Here is an 11,330-nt window from a genome sequence, read left to right as displayed (position 1 = left end):
AGATAACTTCAAGATCTACAACTTTGATGAAGACCTCGACTCAAGAATAACACGTTAAGATGTGCTAAAATGATCTACATGATATTGATACAATTCTGCATGGCCAGAGCATAAGGGAGGCACGACCGTGTCAATTTGCACGACCGTGCGGTGTAACCAGAGTAGAAGGAAGACACGGCCGTGTCAATTCACACGGCCGTACGTGCGGTGTAACCAGAGTAGAAGGAAGGCATAGCCATGTCAATTCGTACGGCCGTGCAGTGTAACTAATGCAGAAGGAAGGCACGGTCGTGTCAATTCGCACGGTTGTACCACTCAACCCGAAGGGAGGAGGCAGTTGGCCGTGCGGATCTCGCACGACCATGACACGGGCCGTGCGGCGCTCGTACCCTAACCTATAAAAGGGTCAAGAACCCTATTCTTGGGGGCATCTTTGGTTCGGGACTTCGTTCCTCTTCTTGGGAAAGGGTTCTCCCCTTCGGGGAAAACCCTAGAGCTTCATTCACCGCCATCCCTTGACGTTCCGTCCATCTCCAGAGCAAGGAGGCATCCCCAAGACATTGGAAACCTAGACAATCATCTCTTCTTCCCCTTCTTCTCACATCAAGGGTTGTAAGTATGCTTTACTTTATGTTTTGGGGTTGTTCTTCTCTCACAGTGGAGTAGATATCCTCTTCTAGGATTAAGAAGTATTTGTAATGTGATGGAGATATAGAACTATGTAGATTCGTCATATTTCTATTCAATGACTTGTTAATGCCTTGTTCATGATGAATTGTGTGTGTGACATATTCATATTTCTTTACATGCTTTGTTGATTGATGTGGAGGATTGTTAATTACGCAAAGGGGATACCCTAGAGCGTATTGACCAAGGTGCCCTAGTGACAGGGGTAACCCTTTCCAAACGTCTAGGACATTCCCTTAAAAGGAGAAACAATCCCTTAGGAATTGCTGCTCTCGTAGAAAGAGTGCTCTAAATCGTATACCCGAGGGACCCTAATGACAAGGGTAACCCGTTCACGGACATCTAGGACATTCTCTTGAAAGGAGAGGCAATTCCTCCATAAGGAAGTAGGGAATCGTTCTAAATCTCTACCTTTATCCTTATTATTATTTACTAGACATGTATTCCTGTGATCTACTGAGGCGCCCTCGTGACAGGGGTTAACCGTTACAGGATTTCATAGGAATCGTCTCTATTCGATACTTAGGGATATTGACCAATTTAACTTCCTGCAAGAGCATGGACATAGAGGGTAGAAACTAAGCAATCTATGTAATATCTCCTAGTATTATAAAGAAATCGAAATCCTAGAATCCATCTCCCAAAGCTCATTATCTCCAAGATCAATTCTCTCTCTCTCTCCTCTCTCTTCGTCTCAACCTTCTTTCCCTCTCTTTAATCACACTCATTAGTTCGTAAGCGTCAAAGACAACTTTCGATCGTCTAGATAACTTACTTTGTGACATCTCTAGTGCTTAATCAACAGTCCTTGTGGTTCGACAATCTTATATATTACTGATGATAAATCCGTGCACTTGCGGAATCGTAATAAGCCTTTGACGCCGTTGCCAGGGACTGTTTTAGATTAACATTAGTTGATTAGCATATGAGTTACCCTAGACATTTTTCTTTTTTCTTTGCATTTTCTTTCTTGTTTTCATTATGCACTTTCTTTCTTGCAATTTAAATTCTGCATTTTCTTTCTTTCTTTTCATATAACATTTTATTTCTTGTCTTTAATTCTTTATTTTTGTTCTTTTCTCATAATTTTTTTTAGATACCATGAGCACTAACATGTCAAGCAGTTTCTTAAGTGATTTCTCTGCACCCATTTTCTGCAAGATTTTTATCTCCCATTGTGTAGTCTCATATTGAAGTAGAAAGTTTCCAACTAGACCCAGAGTTAATTTTCATGATACAAGGTCACAAATTTGGAGGAGAAATATCAGAAAGTCCTTATCTACATCTTGAGACATTTCTAGAACTTTGTGATATGGTGAATTGTGAAGGAGTGTCAGCAGACGCAGTTCGATTGATGACATTTCCTTTTAGCATCAAGGATAAAGCAAGAACTTGGTTATATTCTCTCCGTCCTCAAAGAGTCACAAGTTGGGAACAATTGGAGAAGTAATTTCTGAATTATTTTTTTCCCTCCAAGTAGAACAATTTGTATGAGGAATTACATCACAAATTTTGCTCAAGCATATGAAGAATCATTATTTGAAGCATGAGACAGATTCAAGAGTCTACAAAGACAGTGCCCTCATCATGGTTTGGAGAAATGGCTGACCTTGCATATATTCTATAGGGGAATTTCTTTCTCAGATAAGTGTTTGTTAGATTCATCAGCTGGAGGTTCTTTTATGGACAAGAGTGTAGATGAAGCATATATGTTAATTGATCAAGTGACATTGAACCTCCATGAATGGTCGAACAAAAGTTGGATGGAATCTCCCTCAGAAATTCAAGAAGGACAAGCCATATATACGAGAGAGCCTGTCAAACAAAATACAATTTAACCATCCAAGAGTTTTGAAATCCACAAGTCACAGAATGAGGAGTTCAAACATTTAGGGGCGAAGATTGATAACATTGTTTCAAAATGGTTCAAACAAGATCCTCCTCCTACACAGACAGTGTCTAGTGAACAATGTAATAATTTTAAGTTGAGAAGTGGCAAGAATCATGAAGAACTACTGAAGAAGGATTTGTTTAGAATTGAGGAGAAGAACAATAGAAGACCTCAAGAACTCAGTTTCATTACTCCAGGAAGTTCCTAAAGGCCACAAGTACCTTTCCCTCAACAATTGATCACACTTACACTAGATAAGCAAGTTGGACCTCCTCCACAAGCTCAAAGGAAATATGGAAAAAAGGAAGTACCTTTCCCAGGACCTTCACTAAAGGTTCCTTTTCCACAAAGGCTAGTGAGGGTCAATGAAAACGAAGACTTTGACAAATTATGTGACACTAATATGGTTGAGTGTAGATTTATGGATGTATATGAAGATGAGAACTCTTCAGATGAGGATCATGATGATAATGCAGTGGATAACAAGTTTTCAGATCTACCTTCTGGGTTTACTGGATGTTATGATGAAATTAAATTTTCCGATGATGAATGTGATGTGGTAGATCAACTTAAAATTGCAAATGAAGTTAGTGATCCTCCTATAGATGATTCTCCCACTGAGGATATTGATATTGATTTATTTTTTGATGCTTGTGTTGATGATGATGTTATAAAGGGAAGTGTAGGGAGCTGTGTTGTGGAAGCAGCATCTCAAAAATCACCTCCTTTATCCACACAACCTTCTGAGATTATGAGAGTTGCAAGGATTGAACACGTTGTGGACCAATGTGTAGAGACTTGTGCAATAGAAGCAAAACCCCAAGAATCACCACTTTTAGAGGCACCATTACTTGAGCTAGAGCCAATACAAGATTCAGAAGTCACATCCATATGTTTAGAACTTTTAGGTATCTCTCAGCAAAGCAAGATTAGTATCCTTTGTGATTTTTTGAAAAATTTCATAGATGTACCAGTAGTAGATTTTGTTGGATGTGAATCAATTTGTGATACATACTCAGTTCATCTTAATAAGGTTCTAGTTCTATCTAATATAGCATGCTTGGGAGAGGTATGTTTTTCTTTTGGGTGTGCAGATTTCCATGGGACCTATAATTGGAAGCTCGATCTAAACCGTCTTTGACCTCCTGAAAGAATTTCCAAGAAGACGATGATGGATAGAGTGATTCTTCACTTTTTGATGAAAGCTCCCTCCATAATAAGAGCCTTCGGTAAGAGGGTGATGAATTATCTTACCTCTCCAGGAGCGAGACTTCGATGAATCTAATGAGGTGGTCGAGCTAATGACCTTAAACAAGCGCTTCTTGGGAGGTAGTCCAAGTTCAATCTTGTTTTCATTCATGTTTTTAGTTCCTTTATAGTTTCATTTCTTTCCTCATTATAAGTATGTATTCTCTACTTAATTTTTGTTGTCAATTTTTTTTTATAGAACTCAAAGATTAGGAGGAGTGCAATTACATAATGGAGAAGTTAATGACATGAGCATTTGGCATGCATCATTTGGTACCTTCTCTTACTTTTAATCTCCTCCATATTATTTTTATTTTTCATTGGGACAATGAAAAGTTTAAGTCTGGGGGGATGCATTTGGTTTAGTTTAGTTTTTGCTTATTTCTTTTGCATAATAAATTTTTCCTAGTTGCATCATTTATCACATCATGATTGTTTGTTCTTTAATGCAAAATACTAGCACGTTTCATCTAGATATTTATGTTGTGTGATTTGGTATGCTAGTATGTCTATTGATCTTTATTTTCCTATCCACAGTAGCATGAAGTAAGCATTGTTATTACTAGACGAATTTGAATGTTGGCCTAGTTTTAGGATCTCTTCACATTATGCTTGACTTTGATAGTAGATATTTTTGAAAATAGTCATGATTCATAGAACCGGACTAGTACTCTTGCTTCTATGGTGACCTCTCAACTACATTTTGGTTACTGGATAAACTCAGATCATGTAAGCTCATTTGGAAAAATCAATAAAAAAAAAATAAAAAAAAATGATGAAAGTTTGTTCAAGTTTGATACTTTGCAAACATAAAAATAAAAATAAAAATAAGGGATAAAAAAATAGTTATCGTCAGTGGAAACTAGCAATTCACCCCTTTGAGACCGAGTTAGGTTACTGGGGAAATGAATGCTATGTTTCTCTTGATACTGAGTATTCCTTTGAGACCTTGTGTAGATGATGCATAGCATTTTTTTTGAGTGGAACGAACCTTGCGTGTGGAAGGTAAGTGCCTATCGCCGGAAGTATGAGGAACACGGTTAAATGAAAAATTGACTAGGCTTAGAGATTGCCACTTGACAAAGTTAAGTCACTTATTACACACGGAGAACTTCTACTTAGGCTTAACTCCATGTCCAAAGCTTCTACTTAGGTTTAAGCTCTGGACATGGCACCTTGGTATGCTAGTATGCCTATTGATCACGTCATGCGATTTGGAGTCTAGAGCTTCCAAGGTGCCATGTCCAGGCCGTGTGAAATTTCTACACTGCAGACTAAAACTAAAATGGTCATAACTTTATGTTCCTTTGGAGTTTTGGGTTGTTTTTTATATCGAATTGTAGATAACTTCAAGATCTAAAACTTTGATGAAGACCTCAACTCAATAATATCACGTTAAGATGTGATAAAATGATCTACACGGCCTTGATACAATTCTGCACGGCCAAAGCAGAAGGGAGGCATGACCGTGTCAATTCGCACGGTCGTGTGGTGTAACCAGAGTAGAAGGAAGGCACGACCGTGTCAATTCACACGGCCGTGCGGTGTAACTAGTGCAGAAGGAAGGCACGACCGTGTCAATTCGTACGACCGTGCTACTCAACCCGAAGGGAGGAGGCAGTTAGCCGTGCGGATCTCGCACGGCCGTGCCACGGGCCGTGCGGCGCCCGTGTCCTAACCTATAAAAGGGTCAAGAACTCTATTCTTGGGGGCATCTTTGGTTCGAGACTTCGTTTCTCTCCTTGGGAAAGGGTTCTCCCCTTTGGGGGAAACCCTAGAGCTTCATCCACTGTCATCCCTTGACGTTTCGTCCATCTCCAGAGCAATGAGGCATCCCCAAGACATTGGAAATCTCGGCAAGCATATCTTCTTTCCCTTTTTCTCACATCAAGGGTTGTAAGTATGCTTTAGTTTATATTTTGGAGTTGTTCTTCTCTCACAATAGAGTAGATATCCTCTTCTAGGATTAGTAAGTATTTGTAATGTGATGGAGATGTAGAACTATGTAGATTTGTTATATTTCTATTCAATGACTTGTTAATATCTTGTTCATGATGAAATATGTATGTGACATATTCATATTTCTTTGTATGCTTTGTTGATTGATGTGGAGGATTGTTAATCACACAAAGGGGATGCCCTAGAGCATATTGACCAAGGTGCCCTAGTGACAGGGGTAACCCTTTCCGGACGTCTAGAATGTTCCCTTAAAAGGAGAAACAATCCCTTAAGAATTGCTGCTCTCGTAGAAAGAGTGTTCTAGATTATATACCCGAGGGGCCCTAGTGACAAGGATAACTCGTTCATGGACGTCTAAGACATTCTCTTGAAAGGAGAGGCAATTCCTTCATAAGGAAGTAGAAAATCGTACCAAATATCTACCTTTATCCTTATTGTTATTTACTAGCTAGACATGTATTCCTGTGATCTACCGAGGCACCATCGTGACAGGGGTTAACCGTTATAGGATATCATAGGAATCATCTCTATTCGATACTTAGGGATATTGACCAATTTAACTTTCTGCAAGAGCATAGACATAGAGAGTAGAAACTAAGCAATCTATGTAATATCTCCTAGTATTATAAAGAAATTGAAATCCTAGAATCCATCTCCCAGAGCTCATTCCCTCCAAGATCAATTCTCTCTCTCTCCTCTCTCTTCGTCTCAACCTTCTTTCCCTCTCTTTAATCACACTTGTTAGTTCATAAGCGTCAAAGCCAACTTTCGACCGTCTAGATAACTTACTTTGTGACATCTCTAGTGCTTAATCAACAATCCCTGTGGTTCAACAATCTTATATATTACTGACGACGAATCCGTGCACTTGCGGAATCGTAACAGTGGCTAATGTTGTCACTCGGTCTTACTTCCTCTTTCTATACCTGTTGACTACCACATCTCCTTAACTTATGACCGTCACGTCCCCTTGACTCTGACTGCCATGCCCCCTTGACTTATGACTGCCACGCTCCCTTGACTTCCGACTGCCACGTTCTCTTGACTTTTGATTGCCACGTCCCCTTGACTTCTGACTGCCACGTTCTCTTGACTTTTGACTGCCACGTCTCCTTGACTTCAAACTACCACGCCCCCTTGACTTATGACTGCCACATCCTCTTGACTTCTGACTACCACACTTTATCGGACCCCACCATCATGCATTATATCACAAGCCTCCTCCTAAGTCTAGTCGAAGGAGGCTCAAGTCCGACTGACTAGACTCATGCTCTAGTTTACTTGTTCCACTATGGCGTCTTTAAATGCTACTCCTTTCCTCAGATCCTTGGATACGTGACTTGTTTAATCACCCAATCTATCTCGGGAGAAGGACCTCACCAATCCTTCGAAGTCGATTCTTCACATCTCCCTCTTTGAAAAGGGCTGAGTTCCCCCACACCATCATATTTTTATTGCCGGCATCTTCTGACCATAGAATCTACTTCCGAGTCTGACGAGGTGTTACCCCTGCACGAACAGCTAGCCCATCTGACTCAGCTACTTGCCCAAAAGGATATTGCTTTAGCCGAGATGACGCATGACAGAGATCTTCAGTCTTCTCTCCATCGAGACATTGAGGACCTTTGGTTGGCTGCTAAGTCTCAGGCTCGGGCAGAAGTAGCGTTGAAATAGAAAGCTTATGCGGATCTAGAGAGCCAGACCCAATTTATGCTCTATCTAAAAGAGAAACATGCTGCTTCCATAACCCTTCTTTAAGTAGAGAACTGGCTCAAAGATGAAACATGCTCCTACTCCACGGCTGCCCGTAAGGTGGACTATCCCGATCCGTCGATGGATGATTCCCTGGAGAACTTCCCGCTAGCTCGCATAGCTCCTTGTGGGTGGAGAAAGCTTGCCACTATTGGTTGGTCCTAGGAAGATCGTACCGGTTCCACTGTACAAAAATTTTGTACAAGTGTCGAACCTTTCATAAACAACCTATTGTGTTCTTTAGAAGTTAAATTAGAAATCGCAAACGGAACTTAACATTATTGATTCCAAATTTAACTTATCTGTTCTTAATGGTTTAGACTTGGATCGTAAGCGGAACTTAACACTATTGATCCAAATCCACCTATGTTATAAATTCAATTAAATATTAATTTCCAAAATTGGCTTCCAAGTTAAACATGGTGAGGTACTAGACCTTCTTGGATATGGGAGCAACCACCACTTCCTAGACAAAGCCTTTTAAGGAAAACTAATATTTAATTTCCTTATATAACTCTAGGTTTAACCAAAAAGAACAATCGAATCACAAATTAGAAAAATAAAACAAAAGAAACACAAATTTGAAACAAATCCAAAAACTCTAGAATCATATGTCTCTTGTGTTTGGTATTTCCAAAAATAACTATACAAAGAAAACTAGTATGATGCGAAAAAAATTACTAGTTATACCTTTCTTTGTAAGCAAATAACCTCTTGATCTTCTACCGTATTCCTCTTCTTATCCCGGACGTTGTGTGGGCAACGATCTACCGAGATGAGAACCACCAAATCTCCTTCTTCTCCTTGCAAGATTTGGCCACCGCAAGTACTCCAAGAATAGATGTGGTTTGACCACCACCACCAAGCTCCAAGGGATGCTTCCTTTCTCTCCTTCTTCTCCAAGCTAGAATCCGACCACTTTCAAGCTCCATGAGAATATAAGGTCCGGCCAATGAATAAGAAAGAAAAGGAAGAAGGAAAAAACAATAGGGCCGGCCACCACCAAGGAGGAAAAGAGAGGAAGAAAAATAGAATAGAGTCGTTCCCTTGAAGGCACCTCTACCCTCTCTTTTATAATCCTTGGCCTTGACAAATAAGGAAAGTTTAACAAAACTTTCTTATTTTCTTTGCCATGAAAAAGAAATAATTAATTGATAAAATCAATTTTTTTTTCTCACATAACATGGTCGGCCACCTATATTTCCTTCAAGGAAAGTTTTTATTCACAAGAATTAAAACTTCCTAATTTGTTTCCAGAAATTTTTTAATAAAAATTTTTCTAATAATTTTTTCCTTCAAGGTGGATTATAAAAAGAAATTCTATAAATTAAAATATTTCTTTTAAACATGTGGATGATTTCCAAAAAGGAAAGTTATCTCTAAAATTAAAATCTTCTTTCAATTTACAAATAAGGAAAGAAATTTATTCTTTTCTTAATCTTTTGTAGAAACTTATAAAAGGAAATATTTAATTTTTAAACTCTCTTTTAAATCATAAACATGGTTAAAAAAGGAAAGTTTTCTTAAAATTAAAATCCACCTTTCAATCTACAAATAAGGAAAGATTTCAAATCTTTTCTTAATCTTTTGTAGAAAGCTATAAAAGGAAAGATTTAAATTTTAAACTCTCTTTTAAAACCATGTTATCCACATAAAAAAAATTTAAATAAAATCCCTTTTTATATTATATGTGGCCGGCCACACCTAGCTTGGACTCCAAGCTAGGGCCGACCACTAATCTTGACTCAATCCTTGGGTCTTGGCCGACCCTAGCTTGGGTTCCAAGCTAGCTTGGACGGCCACCAAAGAGTGAGTATAGGTGGGTATAATTCTCTACATTCAAGAGGCTACGATAGGGACCGAGAGGAGGAATTGGTTTTGGTGTCCTGATGAAAATAAGTTTCCCGTGTTCGCCCCGAACACACAACTTAATTTCATCAATAATAATTCATACCACTAAAGAATTATTATTGAACTACCGCACCAATCTCACATTACATTTTGGGCTCCTTCTTATTATGAGTGTGTTAGTCTCCCTGTGTTTAAGATGTCGAATGGCCACTAATTAAATGAGTTACTGACAACTCACTTAATTAATATCTTAGTCCAAGAGTAGTATCACTCAATCTCATCGTCATGTCGGACTAAGTCCATCTGCAGGGTTTAACATGACAATCCTTATGAGCTCCTCTTGGGGTCATTCTCAAGCTAGATTACTAGGACACAGTTTCCTTCTATAATCAACAACACACACTATAAGTAATATTATTTCCTAACTTATCGGGCTTATTGATTTATCGAGCTAAATCTCACCCATTGATAAGTCAAAGAAATAAATACTGAATATATGTATTTGTTATTATATTAGGATTAAGAGTACACACTTCCATAATAACTAAGATCTAGTTCTTTTATCAAGTCAGTATAAAAAGAACTTACCTAAAATGGTCTTACTCAATAAACTTAGAGTGTACTAGTATAATTTATTAGTCAAGATAAACTAATCCCTAATCACACTACGACTTTACCGACGGTTTGTTTCTTTCCATCTTAGTCGTGAGCAACTGTTTATAATTTATAAAGAACTGATAACATGATTTTCTGTGCGTGACACCACACACCATGTTATCTACGATATAAATTAATTGAACAACTACACTTAACATAAATGTAGATATTTTTGACCAATGTGATTCTTTATTTCAAAATAAATGTTTACAAAAGCTAGGCTTTTAGTATACATTCCAACAGCCACAACCTCGTACAAGCACGCTATATTACTTGGGCACTTGAAGACTCTAATTAGGATTAACCACTATTAATTTTGTCAACCTTGGCCAAGCACCCCGAGCTCTATTAAATAGAGCTCAGGAGGAAAACACCTATTGTTTTCCTCGCCATCAATCAACTGGTACAACCACCAATCGACTGGTCCTAAGTGAAATTCGACCGTTATAAGCCAACGGTCGGCTACCAGTCGACTGATGAAAACACCAGTCGACTGCTACAGTAACACTACAATACTGCTACAATAATGCTACAGTAACGCTACAGTAAACCCCTAATCCTGGGATTTAACCCCCGAGTACATTCACTCAGTACTTGTCCTCGCCCGACCAACCTAGACCTAGCCTTCTAGCCTCCTCCATCAGCCTTGCGTCCCTCGAATGCCTCTCCATCCTTCACATCTTGTCTTATGGAGTTTCCATCGGCCTTGTCATTGTTGTCGGGTCTTCCTTTGTCAAGAGGCCGCGCCTTCGGGACTTCATCCATTGCCAAGTCACACTTGGACTTACATTGCCAATACTACATGCTTAGACTTACACTGCCAAGACTCATCCTTGGACCTTTCTCCTTTGCCAAGATCACACTTGGACTTTCCTTGTTGTATATGTATCCTGCACACTCACAATGCATATCAAATACAATAATAAACCTAACTTAAGTCTTTGCCCAAACATCAAAACCTAGGGTCACTAGATTGCTCCAACACTTTTTACCTTGACTCAGAACACAAGTGTGATACGTGTGTTAAAGTAAAAAAATGACAAGGTCATTCTTTCAACACATTAAAAAAAATACTGAACCACTCAGTCCAATTCACACCGACGTGTGCAACCTTAAAGGGACACCGACATATGGTGGGAATAAGTACTTCATCACTTTTATAGATGATCACACCAAATACAGTTATGTGTATTTTCTCCAAAGTAAGGATGAAGCTATTGAGAAATTTATTCTCTATAAGAGTGAGGTTGAAATCCAACTTAATAGGAAAATTAAGGTGGTTCGA

The 11,330-nt window shown here is 38.8% G+C and overlaps 1 non-coding gene across 1 annotated transcript; it reads right to left on the bottom strand.

Annotated features, from left to right (window-relative positions):
* Positions 1–2,174: 2,174 nt before the first annotated feature.
* LOC122025860 lies at positions 2,175–2,281 on the bottom strand. The gene has a single exon (XR_006123884.1). It is a non-coding gene; the product is annotated as a small nucleolar RNA R71 (small nucleolar RNA).
* Between the last annotated feature and the right edge of the window lie 9,049 nt (positions 2,282–11,330).

This window comes from Zingiber officinale, chromosome 9B, assembly GCF_018446385.1.
Source record: "Zingiber officinale cultivar Zhangliang chromosome 9B, Zo_v1.1, whole genome shotgun sequence".
Taxonomy (NCBI): domain Eukaryota; kingdom Viridiplantae; phylum Streptophyta; class Magnoliopsida; order Zingiberales; family Zingiberaceae; genus Zingiber; species Zingiber officinale.
Note: the sequence above shows the minus strand (reverse complement) of the source record. Positions and strands in the feature narration are given on the sequence as shown.